Source organism: Myodes glareolus, chromosome 16 (assembly GCF_982192425.1).
Source record: "Myodes glareolus chromosome 16, mMyoGla1.1, whole genome shotgun sequence".
Classification (NCBI taxonomy): domain Eukaryota; kingdom Metazoa; phylum Chordata; class Mammalia; order Rodentia; family Cricetidae; genus Myodes; species Myodes glareolus.
The window spans coordinates 12,312,822-12,340,352 of record NC_142041.1 but is presented as its reverse complement, the minus strand read 5'-3'; positions in this window follow the sequence as shown (position 1 = coordinate 12,340,352).

Genomic DNA, 27,531 nt, shown 5'->3' with positions numbered 1-27,531 from the left:
CAGGAGTCTATTGGACTAAAGAAACCCCACTGAGCCATTTTCACATCAGTGACTCCAGCAACACTGGAAAAGATGACTGTGTTCTCTCCTCTGACCCGAGACTTTGTGTCTCTCAAACCTGTACCATGCTTCTACATACAAGGTAGCAGCTTCTGGAGATTTTTTTTTGTTCCATTTGTCTCCCTGTATATTTGTACACAAATAAACCACTCTAGTTGCAGAGACCTTTTTGCTTACGAAGGCAAAATAATTTATAATATTATTTTATATAAGGTAAATTGTCTTCAACTTGCCTGACCCCTTGCTTCTTCTTGGGTTTTTTTTAAATAGTCATTCTTGCTTGTTTGCTTCCATTGTGGCCTCTTTGTCTAGCTCTGGGTATAATAGTCTTTTGATTCTTCATGGAGAGGAAGGCAAGCACAACATCAGGCCAAGAAGAATGGATCCCTTGTAGTCCAGGGTTTTCCTGCCAATGTGTGCTTCGTGTCATTTCACTCTTTTTAGTAAGGTGTGTAATTTTTAGGAGAGTTTCATGATTCTCTTAATATCTAGCATAGACCTTGATCTTGGTAAGGTTTTGCTCAGTGTTGTCCTTTATAAATATAAAGAGAATCTTCTTTTTCGTAATACCTTAGGAGTTTTGTTTTAAACATGAGAACTACTCTTAGAAGCATACATGGAAGTCTACCACGTGGAGCTTTAAGTTACTTGAATGTGAGATGTTTTGCACACTTCTCTGGTCACGGGTCCCCTCTCTGTCTGTTTATAGATGGGAAGCTGTGAATACGTTTCTCTGACTGACTTGTGGGTGGCGTGTTTGAACTCCCTAATACTGTTACCTGCAGATCTCCCTTTGACTTCAAGGCTGCCCCTGCTTTCTCTCGTCTCATGACACTATCCCAAATTGTAGACGCCAGTGTTCCTAAGTAGCTTCCCTTTAAAACACTTTACAAAGAATAAAGTTGGTTGAGTAGCTCTTGTCACCTTCTCTCACTGTCTCTTACCTTTGGCAAAGAGCGATTAATCAGGAAGAGGTCCTGGTGTTGATCTTGAGAGAGACAAAGGGATCCCCAGTTTGCAGTTGAGAATTCAGGTTTCAGAATTGCTGCAGTTCATCTGAAAAATATATTTAACTGTCAGCATTCAAATGCATCATTTTCAGAAGCTCCTGAGAGAACTGTTCCCTTACTTATCAAATTTCCATATATTTTACAGAAATATTTTACATACAAGTTACTACCTTAGCTTTCACCTAGTAAATGAGTTAACTTGGAAAAGAAAGGTTGATTTTCAAACCCACCAAAGCCAGGAAGTCTTCTTCCTAACACTCCCCTAATATTACATAGGACATTTCAGGTGCCCAACCCAGAGTGAAGTGTTATGTCACAATGGTTTTGTGAAACACACCAGAGGACCGGGGATGTCAGGGAACATGCATGAATCAGTAAAGTAACTGGGCATGGAAACTAGCCCGTCTCCATGGCAACTAGCCAACCTAGGGCTCTGCTCGGACGTGAACATGTCCCCACAGTGTCTTTGAGCTGGCTTTTCTAGACTGTGGGCTTGTGATTGTCCCTAGACTGCCACCAGTCATCTCTCTGTGACCTTTGACATACACACTACTGAGTGTCAATCAAACCTGGAAAGCTGTGCAGCTCTGTGGCTTTGTCACATCTGCTGGTCACAGAGAATGACTCAGTCTATCACCCTGGAAACGTGTGTGCTTTTGTCTTGTGAGGAGGAGGACATTCAGATTGCAGCCGCCTGGGCCTTTGCTGCTCTGCTCTGTCACTGGACCGCAATAAGAGGTGTAGGCAGAGTTTTGTTGGTACTGTGGGCTCCTCAATAATAATGTGGAGGCTTGACCGATAGTCTAGGTTTTTTTTTGTTTTTTTGTTTTATTTTTAGTTTTTTGAAACAGGGTTTCTCTGTGTAGCTTTGGAACCCGTCCTGGAATTCACTTTGTAGACCAGGCTGACCTCGCAGGTGGATCTCTGTGAGTTCAAGGGCTAGGCTAGTTTCTAACTAGCTCTTACAAGTTAAACTAACCCATTCCTATTCAATTTACTTTCTTTTATGTGGCACAGTTACCCTTACTTTTCAAAGACTATGCCACTTGCTCTGCATTCCTGGCATCTCCTTGCTACTCCACCGTTCTTCTTCCCAGCATTCTCTCTGTCTGGAAATCCTGCCTAGCTATTGGCTGTTCAGCTTTTTTATTAAACCAATCACAGTGATATATCTTCACACAGTGTAAAGGAATATTCAAGAACAGATCTCCACAAAGACCTGGCTATGGCTTTGCTCTCGGCTTCCATGTGAATTATTTAAAGCTTCAGAAAACAGAAATTAGACAGCAAAGATCAAAAACAGTCTCAGGACTGAGTTGTTGCGATTTTCAAAGACTAAGCCTCACATGTCTCTTTTCATATCAGAACGAGGGTTTTTAAAAGATACTCTTCACGCTTTAATACAATGTTTTGTGATTTTTTAAATTATGTTATACAAAAAGACAATAAGAAAGTTAAAAGGAATTCGTTTTTCATCAGCAGGTATTCAGCAATGTGTCAAATCTTAATCTGCCTAATTTGCCTTCTTTCAACTTGACTTTTGGGTTTCCTCATTCCAATTTTTCAAAAGGTGACAGACATTGTGTGATTGTCACCAATTCCTCCCACTTGGCTCTGAATGCTGCATTGTTCTGAGGAAGACATTGTCATGTCCCCTCCGTGGGTTCAGTGTAAGGCAGCGGCAACTGGTAGGTAGGGCTTTGCAGGCGCCGTGGCACAGGCTGGCATTTGGTTCTGGAGGATCTCAACACGTGTTTGAGAAAATTCCAATGCTTTGTCCTCATCACCTTCTTCTGTTCTTCATTCAGGACTCGGTTGTGGTTAGAACGAAGGGCACAGCAAGGGTTTGTCTTGGAAAAGCAGGGGGATACCTGAGGGTTGATACACTGTTGTGCAAACATGTTCTAGTGAATTGAGCTAAGAGAACACTTCCAAAACTGAGGTATGCCTAGGCATACCTCAGTGGGGAAACTTTTGCCCATGTGCAAGGTCATGGGCTTATTCATCTGCATTGCAGACAAACAGATCAACACCTTACAACTGGCATCCAGTCCTGCCCTCTGGACAAGCGAGTAGTGTTAACTCTCTGTTAGTCTCTGATGCACACTGTGTTCCGCTCTTGTTACGTTCCTGGTAAAGCTCAGGGCACCCTGATTTCCACAAAATATTCTAGCATCCAAGTGCAGATGTGAAGTTGGCTCATTTGTGCAGGCAGGAACGCAGCACACAATGTGATGGATCTTTTTTATTTTTTATTTTTTTGTAAAATACAGGGAACCGTGATTTTCATAATTTAAAAAATACATAGCACATATTAAGACCCTGGAAGGCTCCAAGCTTAAACGCCATTAACTTCTATCAAATCTACTGTTCCATGCAGACATCCCTGATAGCTTTTTGCCCATGTACATACACCTCGTCTGTGTGACTGTCCTTTTGACTCTGCATGTCATGGTCTTGTCTTCTCACCATCCACTTCCCTTCTCACAGTTCCTTCAGTCATTCATATTTATTTTGATGTGGCTTTCCCCATATTTCATCCATTCCACCAAGCAAGGGTCTCTTATACATCATCTACACTGGCTGTTTATAGTGTCCTGGCATAACTATTAGTAGTGCCCCATTTGCTCTGACATTTCTCTGTTTTCATGATGTGGTCTGTTCCTTATGTATTTTTGTAAAGAGATTCCATTTTATATATCGATAATGCTAATAAGAACTGTTCTCATTCCTAGATTCACCTATCTTCCTCCTAAACTCATACTGGCCATCCACTGTACTTCAAATATAGTTAATGTGAATTAGAGCCAATTAAGGCTTAGAGACTAGCCATTCTATTGTCAGTTGGTTTACACAGCAATGAACAAAGAATCTTTTCCTGAAGCTGTCAACAGGCATAGCTCTAGCATAGCTTCTATAACTGAGGCTCAGGAAACATCACAGAAAAGAGGGTAGGGAGATTGTGAGAACCAGAAGGCCAGGAAGTTGCTGTGACTCCATGTCTCCTAGAAGTGGCTACCTAAAGTCCTGAATAGTATCAGTATATTAGACAATTACCAATGCAGATGGCCAGGAGTTGCTGTGACACCATGTCTCCTAGAATGGCTGCCTAAAATCCTGAACAGTATCAGTATAATAGACAATTACCAATGCTAATAAAGAAATGGAAAATATCATGGGGTCTCACATCTCACCAAAGAGTGACAGGCAGCCTCTGACTGCTGGGAGAGGAACAATTAGCCTCTCAGGATTAGGTTCCTGATTGTTATTTCTTGCAAGATGGTCAGTCCTGAAATCACATACATAGATGTCACACTAAATAGGCTCAGCAGGTTGTAGTGATATATTTGTGCATATATGTGAAACAATAATCAAAGAAAAAGAGGCCATCAATGTGAGAGAGTGAGAAGGTATGGGGGTGGGAGGGAGCGGACATAGGAGCAGCGGAAGGGAGGGAAAGGAATAAATATGGAAATGATGGAATTTTATTTTGATTAAACATTTTAATAAATTTAAAATTTATTAAATTTTAAATAAATTAAATAAAATTTATTTATTTTAATTAAATTAAAATAAAATTTTAATAAATTAAAAATTAAACATTAAAAGAAACATTCACCACATTCTGTCTGTGCACACAAAGCTTTTCTCTGAGATCCAAGATGACCTTCCTTTTATCTCTTCCTACGTATTATCACATACAAATTTTCAGTTATTTTTCAGATATTCCCCCGACCATAGAGTGAGATGCAGTTTAAAGAGAATAATCTTGCTGTCCTGTTTTGTTTTGTTTGGAGGTGAACGTTCATTTTCCTTATATTCTGGATATCTTGAAAACACAAAGTGTATAAATGTTATCCCATTCTAAGCTGCTAGATGTTTGAGCAGTGGAGACATCATAGAGGATGAATCAAAAACTGCTCGTGCCCAATAGACTCGTCATATGCCAGATCAATGGTACAGATCAACTGAGGGATCCTTGAGAGCTACAGACTCCTAAGACTGGAGAAAAATGGGTGGGTGGTTGCAGTCTGGGGTCCGAGCTGATTTCAGCCCACTCTCCACCACTCACCTCCTGCAGGGTCGTGAACTTAGTGATTCTCTCTGATTATTCATTTCTCCCTCTGTAAAACTGGATTAGTGTTAGCATTTATTGCAAAATGTTATTATAAAAATGAAATGAGATATTCTTGGTAAGAAGGAAGCCTACTGCTAAGGAGCAGATGCCACCAGCATATTCCCCTGTAAGCCCTTTTATACAATTAACATTTGGGGTGCCACTTTAGAAGAGCAGGATTACAGCTGTCGGGGGAGGAATGGCATGCTTTAGCAGGAAAAGATGACTCCAGAAAAACAATAATCTAGATTCTTCCACTGATTGGTTCTGTGACCAGGAACAGATCTTAGTCTTACCAGTTATCAGAGGGGAAAGACTGCTTGTTTCAAGACAACAAGGGATGTCAGAGAAACCAAGTAAAACAATGTATGATAAATTAGTTATAAAATATTATGTATATTTTATATAAAATAAGTATATATGTTGTAAAATATATGAAGTATTGTAAAAAGCTGGCTACCACTAATATTAAAGCTCAAAGGCTCGGGTGGGTGTGCACCTAGTGGAGTTATTCTGGATGAGTAGATGTGAAACCATTGCTCATAAATGAGTGTATTCTGCTTCTGCCTGATTTTGTTTGCTAACTTGGCCATCTCATCTCCAAGCCCAGAGAATAAAGGAGTCATACTTCAGAAATGATGCTTCGCTTCATCTCTTGTTGCTTCTATGGCTGGTGTCAGGAGATGGGCCTCGAACTTCAGCACCCTCATCCACACATGGGAGTTTAGGGATGTCACCCACCTTCCTAGCCAATCATCATCATTTGTGAAACCCGCTAAGCCCACATTCACCAGGTCCAAGACATTCACTGCCTCATCAGTGGCCACCTAGTTCTCTCCTGCCACCTTAAACATCTGGCTCCAGTGCGGACCTAGTGTGGCCTCCTTTGAAGACCTGCCTCCCATCACCTGTTCTGTCTTTATAGCCATACCGACTTCTCTCTATTGATACGTGCTATTTCCACCTCTCCGTCTACCACCTTCTAGTCCCGCCTCCCAGCCTGAACCTTCCCTTCATAATGTTTCATCACTGTAATTTCACACTGCCTGTATGATCCATTACTGCCTGTTTCTCCTTCAGAATATAGGTCTTCCAGCATAGAAATAATATTTATCATGGTTTTCATACATCCTCATCCTTAATAACCAGGTTTTGAATGAATATTGAAATGAGATACACGCGGGGTATTTAATACAGTTTTAAAACACGCCACTTGCTTATTTTCTCTCATTAATTCAGGACTTCAGAGAATAATTCTTCTATGAGATAACCCCATCTTTTACTAGATGTCTCAGCGTTAATACGTATTTAATTTCCATGAATCTAATTTTAGGGATTTAGTAAAGTAAATAGACATAGATATCTAGAATTCTCTCAAGGATTTGAGTTGAGTCACCAAAACAGGGGAACCAGAGTTCCGGAAGGACCGGCGGGACAAAAGATGAATGGGGACTCTCTGTAGACTTTCCCTGGTCTGAAGCCATCCAGATCTGTGGGCATTGTGAAGCTGGAGTGGGAATTCGCTGGGCTTAACTAGCTCGGCTATCGGTTGTGGCTGTTTGTAGGAGCCTGGGAAGCCATAGTCATCTTCAACAACCTTACTCCCACTGTCGCTGTCTCCTTCTAGCTCCTCCCATTCTTCCTGGCTGTGACTACTTCTGAAAAGTCCCAGAGGATGAGCATAAACACCCTGCTTATTTTGTTTATAAAATCCAGGGGACAGCCTGCTGCTGGACTCAGCCCCTCCCAGTTGCCACCTTTGCCCTTTGCTGCGCAGTTCTTTTCCTCATTCTTGCCTCTCACCCTGGAGACCCGACTGACTTAGGATAAACTAACATGGGTTGTGCTTCTGTATTTAGAGTTCAAGCAGATGAGTCAAGGGTTCTACCTTGATTGCCAATAACGCAAACTTCCCAGGACAAATGAAATATGCTATGGAAGTCTCGAGATACACGTTTAATGGCGCTGGGGATTTTGTCCTTGATGCAAAAGTGTTATTTTGTTGAGCTATACCCAACCTTAAGATTAGTTTTCTGTAGGAGAGAAGAGAAAATAAACAGAAAGAGAAAATGAAAGGAACGGCAATAGTTCGAGGAAGAATGGTGGGAAGTTTCTGAAAACCAAGGTTGGGTACATCACTTAGGAAGTAGGTGGCAGGAAGATTTCAGGACTGAGATTCGGTGGTACCAATATGAAGGTCAGAAAGCTAACTTTAAAGGACCATGGTTGATTCTGACACTGCCACTCAAAGACAATGCAGTACCCACAGCCACAGCATTTTTCCTTTGAGCCGACCTTGAGGGTGGACAAGTCTGGCGGAGGGAACTCATAGGTGAAACCTTGGCAAAGAGTGTCTTGAATAGTCACCCATGGAATGGTGCCTAAGGAAATGGCCACTTTAAATCCTGATTTAAAGGCTATTCTAACTATAAATGGTTTATGAATCAAAAACTTCTGATGGCACTATTAGGAATGTAATTTTCCTTTGTAGGAGAATAAAGACTCCATTGGAAGAATCTACTGTTAATGTCTTTAGGTGGACTGAATGGGTAGAACTTGCCATTCATGACCATAATAGCTGAAGTGTCTCAAGAGGAATGGAAGTCCATAAGGGAAGCAATAGATGACATTATGCAAAAAAAACCCTTAAGTATGATAACTCTAAATATAATCAAATCAATGGAGATTCTAAACTACTGTGATAATAATATAATTTTTTTTACTGTAAATCAAGTTCTTGAATAACTTTAGTAGTTATATCAATTTTGATTGCCAGCATCAACTTTATTGGATTGAGAAATACCCAGGCATTAATGGGGCCCCAAGTTAGATGTGTCTGCAGGAGTGTTTCCAGAGGGACCTCATTGAAAAGGGAGGACACAACCGTAATTGGAGACTGCTTTTTGTTTCCTGGCCACCCGGCCCCGAATAATCACACAGAAACTATGTTAATTACAACACTGTTTGGCCTATTGTTTCAGGCTTATTATTAACTAACTCTTACATCTTAAATTAACTCATTTCTATTAGTCTCTGTATTGCGACATGGCCGTGGTGTTACCCCATTTTCTACACGTCTTGTTTCTTTGGTGGAAGGATGGTGTCTTCTTGAATTAGCCTTCTTTCTCCCTGCATTCAGTTCTGTTTTCCCACCTTGCTCTATTCTGCCTGCCATAGGCCAAATCAACTTCTTTATTAGCCAATGGTAATAAAACATACCGACAGCATGCAGAGGGGAATCTAACATCATACAACTTAAATGTGGATGGAAAAATACCATGTGATGGCATCCTGATCTAGAAAGAAAGGCAGAACAGATAAAGCCAGCTGAGGACCAGCGTTCTATATTCTTGCTTTCAGAGGTGGAGTATCTCTGTGCCTTGCCAACTATGATGGATGGTGTCTTCAAAGTGTGAGCCAAGTAAGTAGTTTTTCCTTTAACTTGCCTGCTTTGTTGGTCAAGAGAAAAGGAACTAAAATGGCAATATTAAATACATACCATGTATTAATACTAAATATTACATATTTAATATTGGGACTCATATACTATAAGATATCATTAGTAATTTATGTGTAACATGTATATTTATTCACATACATATATAAACCTACATGTTATATATAAAATTTGGAAATATGAATTTCTATTTTGAATTTTGATTATTTTAATGTAAAAATAATGTTGTACATTCCATAGGATTTAATATCATTCACAAACATGATTTTTAATAGATATGTGATAGATTACAGCAATGAACTGTTATTTTATTTTTTCGTTTATAGTGTTTCTAAATATTCATTATTACTAAATAGCACTTTAGTGAGTGATTGCGAACCTGCAATTAATGTGTCTCTTTGATGGTATTAATTTGTGGCTTCTTCAGCACATCAGATCCAGTGATGTTTGGTTTACAAAAGCAAATGAACCTTTCTGTTAATTTTCTACAAAGTTAGTGGGCACCCTTGTTAATTCTGGCATTTGTGGGTAGGAAAACTATACTGTGTACCTTAGTTGTTATTTTCAGTAATCTTTTCTCTGCAGTATATCCATACCGCAGAGACTTAACCTGACTTCAGTGGATCCAACTCCATATAGCAGGCTTCATTGGCATCTGGGTAGGGAGACCTTACAGTGTTAAAAAAACAATCCACAGCACCTCAGCAAGACATCATGCTTTAAAAGTTGTGTGCTAATTGATTAATAGAATGCCGAATGCACCAAATCAGAGCTATTTTATGGGTGAAATAGAGTTCCACAAGTCCCAGAACCAACAGTGTCTGTTAAATCATTATCTTTAACCACTTGAGTTTTATAATTAGCCTATAAAATATGCTTTGGCATTCTGAAGTGATACGAGTCTTAGGTCAACTTTCATCATGCGGACTGGAGTTTTTGGCAATGACTTCTAAATGACTTCTGTAGGAACACAATTTGATGCACATACCTTTATCCAGTACAGGTGTGCAGATTGTCCAGGCACTGTTTGTGACAGCCTGTCTCAGGGCCATCTGTGTAATGTAAGCCTCAGAAGGCTCCTAAGGAGGAGACACTGATGATGCCTGTCGGGGGTGGGGAGAGGTGCTCTTGCTCAGCCAAGCCCCATCACAGGCTTCCAGTTCTGGACTTGGCTGCTTTCTTCTACTGATGCCATGCTTGTTTCCTTGGATCCTGGGTGTGTTTCCTGATGTTACACACACGACCTGGCTGGGCCGCTCTCCTCACTGGCATGCTCTTGCAGGAGACAGCTGGTGGTCAAACTGCTTGGGAATGATTCCAGCCAATTTTCACCCCACTTTACCCTGTTTCTGCTTAAACTTGCATTATGCCCCAGCCTCTCCCTATCTGTATTTATTTGTCTTCAAAATGAGGTTGCCAATAAGCCTGATGTCAAAGGGCACAGATGATAAGATGAGGAGGCACACATCTGGTATACTCGCTGGATGTTTGCTCCCGGGATGCATGGCATTACTGTAGTTAGCTGGGAGCACTACAAGGAGACTTCCTTAAACTATGGCAGAATGTTCCAGTGTGCAGACTCTCAGGTGTGGATTCTCAGCCCTGGAAGTGTGTTAGAAGGCCATATTCTGCACTCATGGGGCCACACACAATGCCCTTTAGGGCGCCTATTGTGTGTTCTGCTGGAACCCATAGAGCAGGCTGCCTGCCAAGGGCTTTAGGAAGCCCATTTGTGCCCACATGTCCTCTATGTGAGTAGGAGAATGAGCTCACCACTCTTCCGTACCCTGCTGACTTGGTTCAAATCCCAAACGTAAGCGGAGTTGCTTATCTACCTGAGTGCTGTGGGTCAAATGAATTACTTTGGAATATGGATCATTAGTCCAGTGTCACCACTACTGTTCAGATCACGTTTGCATTTCCTTTGAGAGAACGGCCTGCAGAGTCTATGTATACCCTTTTGATTCCAGTTGTTATACTTTTCCCCAAGGGTGGATTTAGGTTAATTCTTTGATAAGTGTGTACGCTTACAGAGTCACTGTGAGGATATGGCAGAAGTTATAGGCTGGCTTAGTCAATGCACATCAACTGCCTGGATGCTGTGTTTTCTTTAATAAGAAGGCTCAAAAGCAGAAATGTTCCATATCTTATTGTCTTTGATTTTTCATAGCTTACAGTGACTGGATTTGCCCTTGTCACCAATTCATGGGTAGTAATTCTTGGGAAGGATTCTATTCTCACACTAAGAGCCAAAGCCATGAGTTAGGAATGTATTTGGTCCCTTTACCTGCTTCAGTGACTGTGTCCAAATGCAGGGGGTATTTTGCAGCTTACAACCTCCTAAAGGTGATCGTGTAGAACAGTGGGAAGCATTGAGAGCCTGACATCATCTGAGATCTGCTAGTTTAGCCTTGGCGTATGACTAAAGTACCCTGTTTGTATGACCAATTATGCCTTTGAGTTTCTGTCCATCAGCTTTAGGCTCTCAGGATCCCCTGGTTAGTGTGTTCCTAGCAGAGTTCTGAAGACAGTTCAGAACGACTTCTGCATGACATTCCACTCAGGGAGGCATTGAGCTAACTGCAGATCTTCACCTCTTCTTCCTTCCCTGCAGATCCAATCCTGCCTCATCCCCAGCCTGGAGCAGATCACCTGCTTCATCTTCTCCTCCCTTCTAGTTCATATCTTCAGGGGAACACACAGATATCCCTCTCCAACTTCCTTTCCCCAACTTCTTGCTTTATCCTTGCTCCCAATTTCAGCAGACATCCCCTGGGAGCCTATAGGCTACTCTGGGAAGCAAAGCAGGGAGGCTAGTGTTAGATCTTCACTCTCCCTCCTCTCCTCTGAATCCAACCCCACACTCTCATCCCCCAGCTCTGTAGCAGACTACAGTTGTGGCCTTTTCTCATTCTCTGTCCCTACACCCAGGGGACTAAGCAGATCCCAGTGCCATACTCTGCTTTCCTTCCTGTTCTCTGCCTATCTCCATTCCTAAGTGTCAGCTCCTAACACCTAGGAAAACATTTTACCCCCATAAGACATACCTACCACGATCTCAGATCAGTTCCCTATGAGGTAACACAGAGCTACCATACTGTCCTAAGAACAAGAGAGTACAACAGAGACCAAGGAACAAAACACTTACCCAACAAAGACAAGACCAGTTGTTTTAGTCAATGTTCTATTGCTTTGAAATGATACCATGAGTGTGGCAACTCTTAGAAAGAAAAGCATTTAACTGGGGCTTGCTTACAGGTTCAGGAGTTTAGTCTGTTGTCATCATGAATGAAAGCGTGTTGGCACAGGGGCAGACATGGTGCTGGAGAGGTAGCTGTGAGTTCTACATCTGGATCCACAGACAGGAAAAGAGAGACTCATTTATGCATTTGAAACCCTAAAGCCCACTCCCAGTAACACATTTTCTCCACCAATGATATACCTACCTCAACAAGGACATACCTCCTAATAGCCATTCCCTAATGACCAAGTGTTCAAATCTATGAGCCTATGTGGGCCATTCTTATTCAAACCACCATATCAGATATCAGCGCCTAGAATTATAATCAGCCCAAACCCAGTGCATCAATCCTGGGATAAAAACTTGATCAATAATATCCAGTTAATGTCTCCAGTAGAGTCCAGCAATGCTACCACAGCAGGTCCTCAGCATTCCTGTATTGTTAAAGTACAAGACAAGGACCTTAAAATAACCTTTATGAATATGATAGAGTGCTATGAAATAATCCTCTTGGACATTATAAAAATGTGTCGCTCAAATTGGTTTAATAAAACATTAATTGGCCAGCAGTTAGGCAGGAACTTAGTCAGGACAACCAAACTGAGGATGATGGGAAGGAGAAGGGCTGAAACAGAGTTGCCAGTAAGTTTGCCCTTCTTCTTCCCAAACTGAAAATGTTCTACTGGGAAAAGGTACCAAACCACATGGAAAAGTATAGATAGGAATATATATTAAGTGTAAGAATTAGCTAGTAACTATATAATAACTTGACCTGAGCTATCAGCCAATCATTTATAAGTAATATTCAGCCTCTGAATTGGTTATTTGGGACCTGACAGTTGAGACAGGAAACTTCTGCTAACATTTGGTGCTTCAATGTGGGCCTAGAATTTCCTCATAAGACCTGACAGTGGTGGTGCACGCCTTTAATCTGAGCATTCTGGAGGCAGAGGGAGGCATATCTATGTGAATTTGGGGCCAGCCTGTTCTAAAGAGTGAGTTCCAGGGTAACTCAGTGTTAGCGGCAAAAACCGTAGGACTCTTTGAAATAAACAGCATTTATGAGCAACAGGTGATGCACTACTCAGTGCAGACCCAGAATCTTCTCAGAGTTGGGATGATAAACATGGCTCCCACTGATACCTCTACCATGAAGTTACAAAGGAGTGAGGCAGGACCAGTCACCAAAGCCATGGCTTTGATTCTAACCATGCTGCTTAGCAGTATAAAGACTCATGTGGTCATAAAAAGATAAAGATATGCAGATTCAGACAAAAAGCAAAAAACCTCTAATGGTTTACATTGTGTTTACAAATGTAGTCTTGGGAGACAAAAGAAAAAAAAAACCAAGAGAAAGACCTTCAAAAAAGAAACAGAGTAATAAAAATTATAATAAGCCACACAAATATGGCAAATCCACAGAGTCTGGCTACTGTATGTTACTGAGTTGTCTGTAAAGTTTTTGACTGCTAATTAACAAATGATAACTCCTGAGAGATATTTGGTTATGAAAGTTGCTAAATGAAACCAACCTACATATTGTAAAAATATCTTGACTTCAAAATTTAAGTCAAAAGATATGTTACTTTTGGGGAGAGGGAGGTTATGCTTTTGTTTCCACAGGAAATGAGAGGCTGTGGTTGACAAAAATCAGGTTTGATCAAGGAAGACCCCTGTCAAATCTCTAATGGGAGCAGACGGTCCAGATGATCCTACATCTCAGAATACCTCTGTTATAGTTTCCTCAGAAGTCTGAATCCAGAGTGCTTCAAGGCTGCTGGCTGAGATGGATCCAACCTCACAGATTACTCCAGTCAGTACTTGACCATAGTCCTAAATTTTCTCAGGGTCCCTCAAAGGTTACCAGTGCCCCCAATCAGCAGGAAGTAGTCTAGAGAATTATGTCCACATTCCCCAAAATAAATTATGCATGTTTGTAATCATTTAGGTGAGTTGGTTACAAATTGTTATGGACAATGGACAGAAAACAAACTAAACAAAGGAGATTAGATTCAGGAATCCTGCTATGGAAAGAAAAAGGGTGGGGAAATATAAGAATGATAGGATAAGAAGGTAGATTATTGAATCTACTTTAATAAAAAAACTATTAATCTTGAGATATTTTACATTAGTATTTTGGTTTATTGATACAAATTTAAAGTTAATTTTGTTCTATTCTATGTATATTTCTTGTTTAAGGTATTATGTTTATGTAACTCAATTAAAAATGTAATGTATAATTAAGAAATACAGATTAATAATCATCTGTATTAGTCAAACTTATAGTCATGATAGGTGTGCTTTCAAGGTCATACACAGGTGTGTTTAGATGGTCTTCAAATACTTTAAAGACCTACATTTAATATGCCTAACAACCTAAGGCCTTTCATGATCATGAGACATGTCTGATCCTGACAGCACCAATCAACTTCAAGGAAGATGATGGGCATCAAAGAAACTCCATATGGAGTTTGCTTTCTTTATCCCCAAAGCTAACCATGTGGTCAAAGAAACTACCCTTGCCTCAATGGAAGACACAAAAAAGGAGACAGCTAAACTTTCCAAAGATAACATAGGGCAGTCCTTTAGAGTTTCCTGTTTCATGGAAAACTCTGTCAGACATGCTAGGCCTGTGAGCCAGAGCTGATGCCCCAACGTTACACAGGAACTTTGGGTGACTAACTAGGCAGCTTGAGGTTCCCATCCATAGGTAACATCTCATCTTTCCTGGGTCTTTGATGGAGTTGAAGACTAGATAGTTATAATTTTCTTTAGCGATGATAAATAAATTAGGTACAAAACTTTGGACTCACAAAGATAAGATAGATAATAGAGTATTTTCTCTAATTTGCCAAATAAAAATAGACTGGGTATTGTACTGTAATTCTTACTTGATATCTGTTTTTAAAAATATAATCTTACTATGTTAACATTAATAGCTTCCTGTTTAATTAGACAAAAGGGGGAAATGCTGTAGAAGCAAGCTGAGAATACCATTCTGAGAAAACGTTCCAAGCCACATGGGAAAAGTATAGATAGGAATATGGGTTAATTTAGGTGTAAGAGTTATCCAGTAAGCTTGAGCTGTTGGCTGAGCATTTACCAATAATATTTTCCTCTGAATTGATTATTTGGGATTAGGCAGTTAGGACAGGAAACTTCTGCTTACAATAGAGGTCCTTAAAGAGGAAACAAGTGAATTCCTTAAGGAAATCTATGAAAACACAAATGAACAATAGAATGAAATGAATAAAACTTTTGAAAGTGGAAGAGGAATTAGTAAAGAACCCAAACTGAGAAAAATCTTGAGGAACAATTTAGGAATTTGAAAAGGAACCTTACAGACAAGCTTCAGCAACAGAATACAAGAGATGTCAGACAGAATCTCAGGCACTGAAGACACAATAGAAGAAATGGATACCTGGGTCAAAGACAATGTTAATTAAAAAAAAATCCTAGCACAAAACATCTGGGACATCTTGGACACAACGAAGAGCGAAAATTTAAGAATAATAAGCAAAGAGGAAGTGTTAGAGGAGGCTGCTTGTTGGTTCCCGGCCTCCTGGTTAGCTTAGATGCAAAATAATCACACAGAAGCTGTATTAATTAAATCACTGCTTGGCCCAGTAGCTCTAGTTTCTTATTGGCTAATTCTTACATATGAATTTATCCCATTTCTATTCATCTGTGTATGGCCTTGTGGCTGTGGCTTACTGACTAAAGTTCCCAGCATCTGTCTCCCACGGCTCCATGGCTTCTCTCTAACTCTGCCTTCCTCCTCCCATGCTATAGTTTTTTTAAATTCATTAACCAATAAAAGTGACACATAGACAGAAGGACTTCCTCCACCAAGGAAGGAGAAGACACATTGCTCAAGGGTCCAGAAAATATTTTCAATAAAATTATAGAAAAGAAAATCCCCTACGATTCAGAAGGTGATGCCTGCTAATGTATAAAAAGCATACAGAACACACAGAACCTCAAAAAATCTTGACCAGGAAAGAAATTTCCCTCGGAACATAATAATCAAAATACTGAAGATAAAGAACAAAGAAAGAATATTAAAAACTGCAAGGGGAAAATGTCAAGTAACATAGAAATGCAAACCTATTAGAATAATAGCTGATTTCTTAGAGGATACTCTAAGAGCCAAAAGGTCTGGACAGATTGATACACTCTAAAATTGGAGATGCCAGTCCAGACTACTATAAACAGCAAAGCTTTCAATCACAGTAGATGGAGGAAATAACCAAATTAAAGCAGTACCTGTGTATAAATCTTGCCCTAGAGACAGTGCTACAATAACAACTTCAACATAAAGAGGTTAATTACACATCAGAAAACACAAGGGATAAATAATTCCAGACAAGAAAATCAAAATCAAAAAGAGAAACACACACACACACACACACACACACACACACAGACACACACACACACACAGAGAGAGAGAGAGAGAGAGAGAGAGAGAGAGAGAGAGAGAGAGAGAGACTAACTAAAGAAAATGAATACAAGAACAGGATCCAAGCTGTATCTAAGAAACGTATCTCAACATCAAGGATAGACATCATCTCTTGGAGTTAAAGGATGGAAAAAAGATATAGAACGCGTGCAAATGGACCTAGGAAGCGAGCTGGTGTAGCTATTCTAGTATCTACCAAAACAGACTTCAAATCCAAACTAATCAAAAGAAATAAATAGGGAAGGACACTACATACTTGCCAAAGGAAAAAAATCTACCAAGAGAACCTTGCAATTCTTAACATCTATGCAGCAAACACAAACACACTCATGATCACGAATGAAACACTACTACAACTTAAATCATATATTGACTCTCACACACTGATAGTGGAAGACTTCAATACTTCATTCTCACCAACAGACAGATCATCCAGACAGAAGCTAAACAGAGAAATGCTGGAGCTAACACTGCAGGTTCCTCCACACAGCCCAGGCTGTTAACCAATACACTCTACAAACTGTTGGCAAGGCCCTTTTGCTGAGTACAGTTATACAACTCATTGACGTTGGAGAATTCAAGCTAGTGACTCCATAGAGTCTTCAGTCCTACATGCCAACATTTGTGGATCAGGAAGATATCTGTATGCTATCGAAAGATAAACATGAACACCAACCCAGTCACACATACCCTCAGATCAACGATGGTATCCCGCCTGCAAGATAATGCTAGCGCAATGGTGGCTCAAAACTTGTGGGAGGAATCAGCCAGTAACTGATTTGACTTAAGACCCATTCCATGAGCTGAAACCCATACCCTATACTGCTTAGGTGGCCAAGAACCTACATCTGGTCTACTACAACAATGTAGCAGTGAAATGATTCCTAATGACCTTCTGCTATACCCATAGATCAGGACTTTGCTCAGCCATGGTCAGCGAAGCTTCCCTCTGTGGCAGATTAGAACAAATGCCTACCCATTGCCAGACAACATGTGGAGGGTGAGAAACCTGGGAACACTTTGCTCTAAATGGGATGTATTCAGGAAATCCCTACCCCCAGGGCTCAGGGAAGCTTGTGGAAAAGGAAGTGGGAGGAGTTTAAGAGCCAGAAGCAGGGGACTCCAAGGAAACATGGTCCTCAAAATCAACAGGCTTGAGGCACATATGAACAAAGAGACTGAGGCAGCCTACATAGGGCCTGCACAGATCTGCACCCACTGGGGTCCTAGAATTGAAAGGAGAGGTGCACACAAATCCCTACCCCGAACCCAGAAACCATCTCCAATTCAAAGTCACAGCAAATGAAAAGTTAGTTTTCTTCAAGACAATCTCACTGGGAAAACAAATGACTCTCAAGGTCAGCAGGACTGTGACAGGCCCCTCTATCTACTGATCCATCTCTACCAGTCCTGTGTACTTTCACAAGAGTTATTTGGTGCTGGTTTTTCGTATAAATAAAAAAGGGAGATAGACTTAATCAAGTCCAGCTATGATTACTTCTTAAGAGACTGTGCCCATATACAATTTCTCAGATCCTAAACACTAAATTCCAGGGGCAATTTCTGGGGCTGCTTGGAGTTCAGCTCCCCTGGGAGAAGTGGCAAAGATTGAAAGCAGCAGGCCAGGGTTCATGGAATGGAGGGAAGAAGAATTTCCTCCTTGCTTTGATGCATTTTGAGAGACTTTGCATCCTTAATACTTTCAGTTCTGCAATTTAGAAAAGGACAGAAAAGCATAGTTTGTCTGGAATAAGAGTAGAGCATTAGAACTCTTTGATAATTTCAAATAACACATGATACCAGCAGGCAGAACATTGGGTCTAAGGGGGTTGGAGTCTGATTTGATCATTTAAGCCGACCACCGGGCCTCAGCATTTAGACAGTCTCCTAACAAAGACGTTAACAGTTGGAGATGGTTTTCATGAAAGAAATCAATTCTGCCTTCTCCTCCTTCCTCTGCCTGTAATTTATCTACTTTAGGAACCCACCACATTGACTTTCTGAGGTTTTGCCAGCACCACTAAAGCATCTATCCTCACTGAGCTATGGGAGTCTTCTGGGTGTAGAATATCAAACAACAAAGAACTTGATGCCAAGTGAATGTAAGACAGTTTTGGTTCACAGACAGCCAGGACTTAATATTTCGTCTTCCCTGAGTACAATAATAGTCTCCATTTCACCTTTTTGGAAACATGTTTTCCATTAGGTTTAGACTGTGGTCTCCAAGTTCAGACGTTGAAATAAGTTGACGTTTTGCATCACACAGAATTCTCAGGGTCTGTTCTGATCACATTCCCCATTTTCAGTGTAAAAACCAGTTGCTGATCAGAAATGGCTCATTACCTTTGTTGTTTGAATAAAAAATCTCCTTTGATGCCATGTGGATGTTAACGTTTTCAAAGTTTACTGCAGTTTAATGTAAATTACAGGTGAATCGTCTCAATAAAGTAAATGTTTACATACAAATCAGTGTTATATATGTATACATGCACGTACATACATGCATACACATACATACATACACATGCAAACATATATACATATAAAATACACACGGTCTTATTTTTAGCTAATTAAGCAAATGCAAACCTGTGCCCAGGTGATATCAGGATAATTAATTAATAAACTAATTTTGTGCTTTCGAACACATAAGGCATCCATTTATGGTATGTTGTATATAATTCTAGTCTGAATTATCATTTTGGAAATAGGCATTCTTATTAGCCAAGATATACCCATTTTTTAATGTAAAAAGCTAAACTCTTGTTTCACTGAAAGTTGAGACATGGAACACGAATACTCCATCAACAAGCTGAAATAATGTCTTATAAGGATAAATTAAGTATGCTGTTTTGGTTTTAGATTTTTTTTTTGTTTGTACGAGTGCTTTGGTTGATGAGTTTATGCACTGTGTGTGATGGGTGCCTGGGTCGCAGAGGTCATTGGATCTCCTGGATGCCAGATGGTTGGAAACCACCATGGAGTAAGGTGAATTGATGCCCCGTCCTCTGCAAGAGCAGCAAATGCTCTTAATGGGTGAACTACTGCTCCGGCCCCATGTTGTAAGTTTTGAGAATTTGGAGGAACTTATTTCCAAATCAGTGGTAGTCACAAGTTCTCCATGTTGCTAGGATCTGACACACATTAAAGGTTCATGGACCTCTCCAGGTTTTGACCACACATTTTCCAGAAGCCCACATTGAGCTCTGGAGCTGTTTGGCCGGGGATGAGGGCTGCTCTTGGGGACCTGGGCTGGATGGAGGTGCTGTGACTCTGAGAGGGGAGGCAGCACTTCTGTTCACACAGCATGGGCCTGTCTTTGTTTAAGTTCAGCCATCCAGAGGATAAGAGATTCATTGTTGGAGGCAGAAGACGGGACAGGTTCATTGTTAATTCTGCCTCGGTAATGACACTGAGGACAAATTGTTGTTTTCCTCTGAACACTGATAATTTCAGTTAAACTTCTGCCATTGTCTCTGGTGTGGTGATGTGTGTGTTCTATGCCTGTCATCCCAACGGCAGGTAGGCGGAAACAGGAGCGCCACTTGAGTCGAGCTGGGGAATTTAAGAATAGCTTACATTGTACAATAATACTTTACTTCATGCTGAAGACAAGACAGGCCAATGTAAGGACATAAACAATTAATAAATGTTGTCCCTGCCCTTCCGACAGGTATCCCAATTCTTTTTTTAAAATTAAAAACTTTATTATCCATAAATGAAATTAGGTGTACATCAAGGCTACAAAAAACGGCAAAGAAACCACTATTTTTAACAAATAAGTTGTAATAATCAAGTTTATCATGGTTGTTAGTGTCAGATAAAACACAGAAGAAAAAAACAATTATATTTTTGCATGTAAGTAAAATCAAAAGCTAAAATTTATCTTTAAAATATTTTTACATGTATTGATTTGTTCATTTATGGGTATCCCAGTCTTTGTCTTCAACTTGGATCTCCACAACCTCCAGGTTTTCTTTCTTGTTCAGGGGGAACTTTCCTGAAATCGGCCTGAATGTTTGTAATCTTTCTATTGGGTTGCTTTCTCTGTGGACGAAGCACATTCTAAAGGAACTGCCTTTCAAATGCAGCAAAGTCTTATAGGATGTTAAAGACAGTTTTTCTAAGATGTGCTAAATGGATTCCCTATGATACCAACAAGCCCATTCTTTCTGATCTCGTCTGCTTCTTAGGGAATAAGAGACACAAATAGATCAACAGGTAGATAACGAACACCGATCCCACTAAGAAAGCCAGGTTGGGGTATAAAATGTGAGTAGGTTTTGGCATCTAGCTAGTAACACAAAAGAGAGAGAGACCTTATAGCTGAAAAATGAAACACAAAATACCATAATGCTTGAAATAGTAAATTTATGCCCAAATCTCAAGTTATTAAGGCACTTTCTAAAATCGGCCCAGGAGCAATTGAAATAGGTACATTGTTAATTTATGTTGGGTTAAAAATATTTTTTTATTTTTAAAGATAATTTTAGCCTTTAACTTTAGCTCTGAAGTTCTGCAAATACCTGAAGGGATTTCAGCATTGCTCACCAGTTCTCCCACACACCCGTCAAGCTTCACAGAGCCATTGTGATCAGCTTGAGGGTTCACACGCCTTTCCGTGTGATTTAGATTTAGAAGTGCTACTGGCTCACCACGCGGCTGTGGCTAATTCCTCTCCGGCAGGTGGATTAGATTGTAGAAGTCGGCTCTCTCAGTCTGTTTTCTGTTGCAGCTCAACACCCAAGTCTGGGAAACAGAGAGGAAAAGCCTTGTGAAGGTCACACTTCTGGAAGTGAGGAACTCCCATTTGGTGAAAAGTTTTCGATGGTGAGGACTCTGTAATGTCCTAAGGGGCTCAAGACACCATGTAGCAAGAGGTATTTGCTTAAGAGACAGCTGCACGGGTCTTTAACACACACCTACTCTTAAGATAACTCATTAATTTACTAATGCACTAGTCTGTGACTGGGTTTATCCATTCATGACAGCAGAGGCATCCAGACTGTATCAGGTCTTCCAAAGGGTCCACCTAGTCTCACGAGTTTTGAGGCAGCACTCAGGTGGCAGCACGCAGCATCCTTCCTAATGTCCTTGAGGCTGAGGCATAAGAAACTGGGATGTCACTGGCAGCTGCTGGATCTGGCACAAGGAAACTCCTACAAAGTGGAAGGAACTAGTTTCAGTCACATGCTTAACGTTCTGTCCTGAGCCCCCTCTGTCATTTTGGTTCTAATCACTGACCACTTTATGGGAGTCCATTACCCGGAGTTTCTTGTCTTCTGGAAAACATTTTCCTGTCAAATAACTTCACCTGCAGTGAGAGGAAATATCCTCAGGCAGGAACATGAACCACCAGAAATTGCAACTAAGGGGGGGAAAAGGCATTATCAGTAGGTGTGGTGGTACACGTCTTTAATCTCAGCACCCAGGAGGCAGAGGCAGACAGATCTCCGAGTTCTAGGACAGCCTGGTATTCACAGTTCCAGGACAGTCAGAGCTCCACAGAAAAATCCTGTCTCAGAAATCAAACAAAAAACAAAAACAAACAAGGCATTATCATTTTGATAAAATTCACAAAAATGTACATTTCTAATAATGATACTTTGGTGAAATTTGATTATATATTAGGTGTGTAGGTGGTTAACACTAGGACCTAGGTAGCTCCAACCTGAGGTCCCCCACCCCCGACAATGCATATATCCTCGTACATGTGTGTGTGCATGCAGTCATGTGTGTGTATGTGTGCAGGTATAGACCAGAAGACAGCAATGGGTGTCATTCCTTAGGCATCGCCCCTTGGTTTTGGAGATACACTCTCTCACTGACATAGGCCTTTCTAAGTAGCATAGGCCAGCTGCCTGTCTTGGCCTTCATACAGAGCATGTGCCACCATGCCCATTTTTTGTTTTTAACATGGATTCTGGAGATTGAAATCAGGTCCTCAAGCTTGCATGACAAGTGCTTTCCCAACTGAGCCATCTCCAAGACCTCCCAGTGTTTGTTTTATTGCAGAAGACAGTGATACACTAGAAAACAGCAGATAAATTCTAGATTGGTAAGAAATAGACTTGGAGGGCATTATAACTTATCTTGGTATAACTGAACATCACTGAATACTTTGTGAGTAGCCAAGACTTATTTAGCTCATGCCTCTGGAGGCCTGGAAGCCCAAGAACATAGTGTCAGCCTCGTGTTGCAGCAATATGTGTCGGAGGACCTCATATGGAAAGCTAGAGGTGCTCAGCCAATTTCCACTAGCTCTTGTAAAGCCACGGATACCATCACTGGCCCCTCATGTCTTGATCTGAACTAGTTGGTTACTTCTGTGCCTTCGTTTCCAGATACATTAGTCTGAGTTGCTCCAAACTCAAAGGAAGACACAAAAGAGGATTCTGGAAGACAGAACTGGTTTCAGATTTAATGTGGTTGACGTGACTTGGGGAGGTTTGTCTGAGCAGTTGGATGTGGTTGCAAAGAACCAGGATCCAGCCATGGAAAGGTCCAGAGCACACACGCTCTTGACATAGGGAACAGTAGAGGGGACATTCACTCCAAAGGCGCCAGAGCCCTTTTCACTCTGGGAATGGCCTGTTTTGGTTCATTAACAAGGAACTTGCTGATTTTGAGCTGTCTTGTTTTTCCATGTGTAGCTTATTGATGTGAGAACTAATTGACTCAAGCCCTCTATAATTTGATGTTAGATATGGATAAGTAGCATGCCCTAGGCTGTAAGTAGAATACTCATTTTTTTTATACTGTGTTACTTGATTTTGATTTTTTTTTCTCTTAGAGCTGCTTTTCAGTCAGAAACAAAGGATAGCCTTTAAATAAAATAGCATCGATATGTGATTGATAATAAACACTCCTGGGTCCCCTCGCATACTTCTGCCTGTTTTCCCATTGTTCTACTCGCGCCTCATGAAACGACTTACCTTAAAAGCAGCTGTGAAATATAGAATAACATGTCTCGGGAACTCATGATTGTTTGGAGGGTTGTAATCTTCCTCCAGAAGTCTGTCGGTTGAACGGATTTGATTATAGAGAAGCCATTTTGCCCTACTGTTCCTTTATAGCTCTGAATAATTTCCAAAATAAGATGGCATTTTAATCTTTCTGAAAGATTAGATAGGTCGCCTTCGATTTCAAAGCATGACAAATATTATTACTCAGAAAGGCTTTTTGCTTTGCAGAGGCAACAGAATTCTTTCTCTGTCTCTTAAACTGCTGGAGCTGGGATGTGACGTTACTTGGCCAATATTATGGTTACAATACTGAAATCTTAGAAAACATCACTTAATATGTAAAAGAGAAATTTGTGCTCAGATTTAAATTTGAATGAATCTGTGGAGACTTATTGTGGAATCTGATTGTTTATATAAAATATGTGCACTTATGATTCTGGAGACCAGTTACTTTTGCTCATACGATCTATCTCTCTTTGGCTATGTGCACTAAGTAGGAGAGTTAATAGGAGAGAGACTGGAGGGCAGAAATGCCTGGCTGACAGGGAGCAGTGCTGGGCCAAACAGTCGGTCTTCAAAATGCTTCCTTATCCACATCTCTTGTTTTGGATCCCGAATGAACCACACTCACCAGAACAAAGGAAACCACAGAAGGAGCTGGTGCCCAGGATGAGTTTTCTCTGTGTGTGATTCAGCTAAGGGAGCAGGTATTAGGACATTCAGGGAAGATGAGCCAGAGGTGGGGTAGCTGATGAGGAGAGCTGGCGCTTCTGTTTTGCTGTGAGCTTCCCTGAAAAGTTTGCCTTTCCTTGGCTGTCCTGGACTGGAGAGCTGTTGTCATTTCTCCGTGACTCTCAGAATCTGGGCTTGTGGAGGAAGGAAGGTGGAAGACAGGAACATCAGGTGCTACAAGTGGGCAGCAGAGCTTGCAGGGTAGAGGAAGGTTCTGGTTGCTTATTGCAGTGCCTTCTGCTGATGTCCCCAGAGCCTGGAGGTCCCTGCATAGCTCCCTTTGTGCTCTCCACGCCTGTCCTGCCCACCTCCTTCACTGACCTCTGCGTCTCATTCTGGACATATCCTGACTCCTCTTTTAACTTCTACAGACACATAGACCAGCTCTGTAGTATCTGGATTTTCAGTTACTTCCTGATTGTTTTCTCTGGAAAATACACATCCATGTCAAATGCACAGGCTCACAGGTGCATATCCATTCAAGTGAAAACTCCATGGGTGTAGGCCCATGTTTTTATGTGCGCACACACAGACACACAAACAGACATGAACACACATGTAAGTAGAAGTGGAAAGCTCTGGAAGATGAAAAATATTAGCTGTCATGGGGACGGGAAACAAAAGAGAGTAATGGGGAGGGGAATATGGCAAAGCTCATGATAGACATTTATGAAAATGTCATAATGAGACCCACTGTTTTGCCACGTTAGTATATGTAACTAATAAATGACATACACAAAATCATCAAAATATTACACTGTTGTGCAAAGCAAACACGATGAAAAAGACACTCCACTTGCACTCTGTAGGGAGAGAGAGCTGTGCAGGTAATCTGGAAGTCTTGATGCCGTACAATGGTGACATGGCCACCCACATTTTTATGCTTCAGGGTCACTCTGCTTCTGTTCCCACTGTCAGTTGGGCTGTGTGCCTGCATTCTTTTTCTTCCTGGATTTTCCTTTAATGCCTTGCACATGGTGAATTCCTGCTGGACCTTCTGGGTTCCTGAGGCAGGTGCCTCCTCCCATGATGACTGCCATCTCCTGGCTGCGAGGCAGTGCTCACGTGTTGTCAGCCTCCTGACTTGGAGCAGCTCTCCCTTCTCAGTGTCTGCTGTCTGCAGCCTTCCCATTTCTGCTCAGAGAATAAGTGAGTCCCTTGTTTGGTCCACAGTCTCATCCTCTCATCCGCTTGTCCAGGTAGCGGATCATCAACAGGCCCAAGGGAGCAAAGCTGAAAGGGAGTTCTTTGCTCCTCCCTTTCCCCTTCCTTTTCCTTGTTCTTTTCATGAAGTACTTGTGGAAAGTAGCACTTGGAAGTTTGGGGGTGACAACTGGGAGGCCCTAGGAGCTGCATGGGGAGAGTGTGGAGGGAAGGAGACCCTATGGACAGCCCAGGTTGCTCCTTCCCTTGGTTGAGCAGAGGCATCAGCCTGCCCAGTGTTTTCTTGCTTGTGTTTTCCCATGGAGTTCAAGGAGAAAAACTTTCCCCATAGTTACACTTCAGCATGATCGAAAATGGCTGCGTGGGTTTCTTTTTCTGAGTCTCCTATGACTTAGCTGACTTCCTTTTATTTCAAGCTATCTTTCAGCCTCCCTAAGCAGGGTATACAATGTACTGTAGAGGTGAGTAGCTCCGCCTTATATACAGCATGGTTTCCACCTGCCAAAGCTGGGACTTCTTAGGTATGGTTAGAAAAAAGGTGTGATTCTAAGCAACCAAAAATGCTATTCCTAAACCTTTTTAACCTTTCTACATTCTTTTTCTGGGGTTTCAACTGCTTTAAATAGAAGACAGAAGATTGATGTTCTTTCTGCGTTAAAAATCTTATAAATTGGCAGATCTTGAAATGTAGTAATTATGGTAGTCAGGAGAAAGGGCGAGGCAGCTCAAGTTTGAGAAAGAGAGATGTGGAGGAACCCAGCTGTGTTCTTAGATGCATTGGGGACCTCGGGCCTCAGTCCTTGCGGAGACTTTTGATAGAAGTGGCTAGGTGATTGCACACAACTGTGTGTGCGCATACACAGGTCCTTCCCATTCTCTTATTTTTGGAGGCAGCAGGCTCTTTCATGAACCTGAAGCTCACTGATTGTGTGGAGCAGCTGCCTGCAAGCCTAGGGATCCTTTCTCTCCCTAGGATTGCAGAGACAAGCCACAGTGTCAAGTTTTTGAATTTGTAAAGCTTTGCTGACTTACTCGGGTGCATGTGTGTGGGTGTGCCCATGCCATAGTGTTTGGGTATGTGGAGGTCAGAGGACATCTTTAGGAACTGATTCCTTTTCTGTCATGTGGACAGTCTGGCTTTGTGGTAAATGCTTTTGCCTGTTGCACCATCCTGCTGGCTCCTCTACCATCTTTTTCTTTGGCTGCTGGAGCTCTGAAGTGGGATCCTCATGTAATGAGGCAAGCACTTTACTAATTCAGCCGCTTACCTTTCCTTTCCTGGGTCAGTTATTATTATTTTTTAAATTGAATTTGTTTATTTTACATCCCAAGAACAATCCCACCCCCCGCTCCCCTTACTCTCTCCCACTGCCCAAATCCACTCCTCTTCTGTTTCTTTTCAGAAAGGGGCAGGCCTCCCATGGATATCAACAAAACATGGCTTATTAAGTTGCAGTAAGATTAGAACCTTGCCGGTGTTAAGGCTGGACAAGGCAACCCAGTATGAGGAATAGGTTCCCATAAGTCAGCCAAAGCACAAGGGACAGCTCCTGCTCCCACTGTCAGGAGTCCCACAAGTATACCAAGCTATACAACTGTCACATATATGTAGAGGGCCTAGGTTTGTCCCATGCAGGCTCCCTGGCTGTCAGTTGAGTCTCTATGAGTTCCTATGAGCCCTGGTTAGTTGTTTCTGTGGTTTTTCTTGTGATGTCCTTGACCACTCTGGTTCCTACAATCCTTGCTCGTCTCAAGCAGGATTCCCTAATGTTTGTCTGTGGGTCTCTGCATCTGTTTCCATCACTAACTATATGAAGGCTCTCCGATGACAATTGGGGTACTCACCAATCTATGAATATAGCAGAATATTGTTAGACATCATTATGTTGGTTTTTTTTTTCTCCAGTCATGTTTGTTTCTACCCTAGGCCTCTGGGTCATCCAACACTCCGGGCAGTGTCAGGGGTGGGCTTACTCTTGTGATACGCCTTTCATGTTGGGCCAGTCATTGGTTGGCCACTCCTACAATCCTGCTCATTGGTTGGCTACTCCTACAATCCTGCCAGTTACTATAATAACCACGTTGCCATTATTATTGTTGTTGTTGTTATTGGCCATTCGTCCCAAGATGTCTGCAGATCTTAATGGCTCCCAGCAGGTAATCCTACTAGAAACTGTGATTTGCCATGACAAATAGCTTTTGATACACAGCATGGCAGTGTGAACTGGGCTTTAGGTACAAGTCGATACAGTGGTTGTAGAGTCATGCCAGAAAACCACACTGCAGCCCAGGGGACAGCTGCCATACCTGCAGCATGGCTATG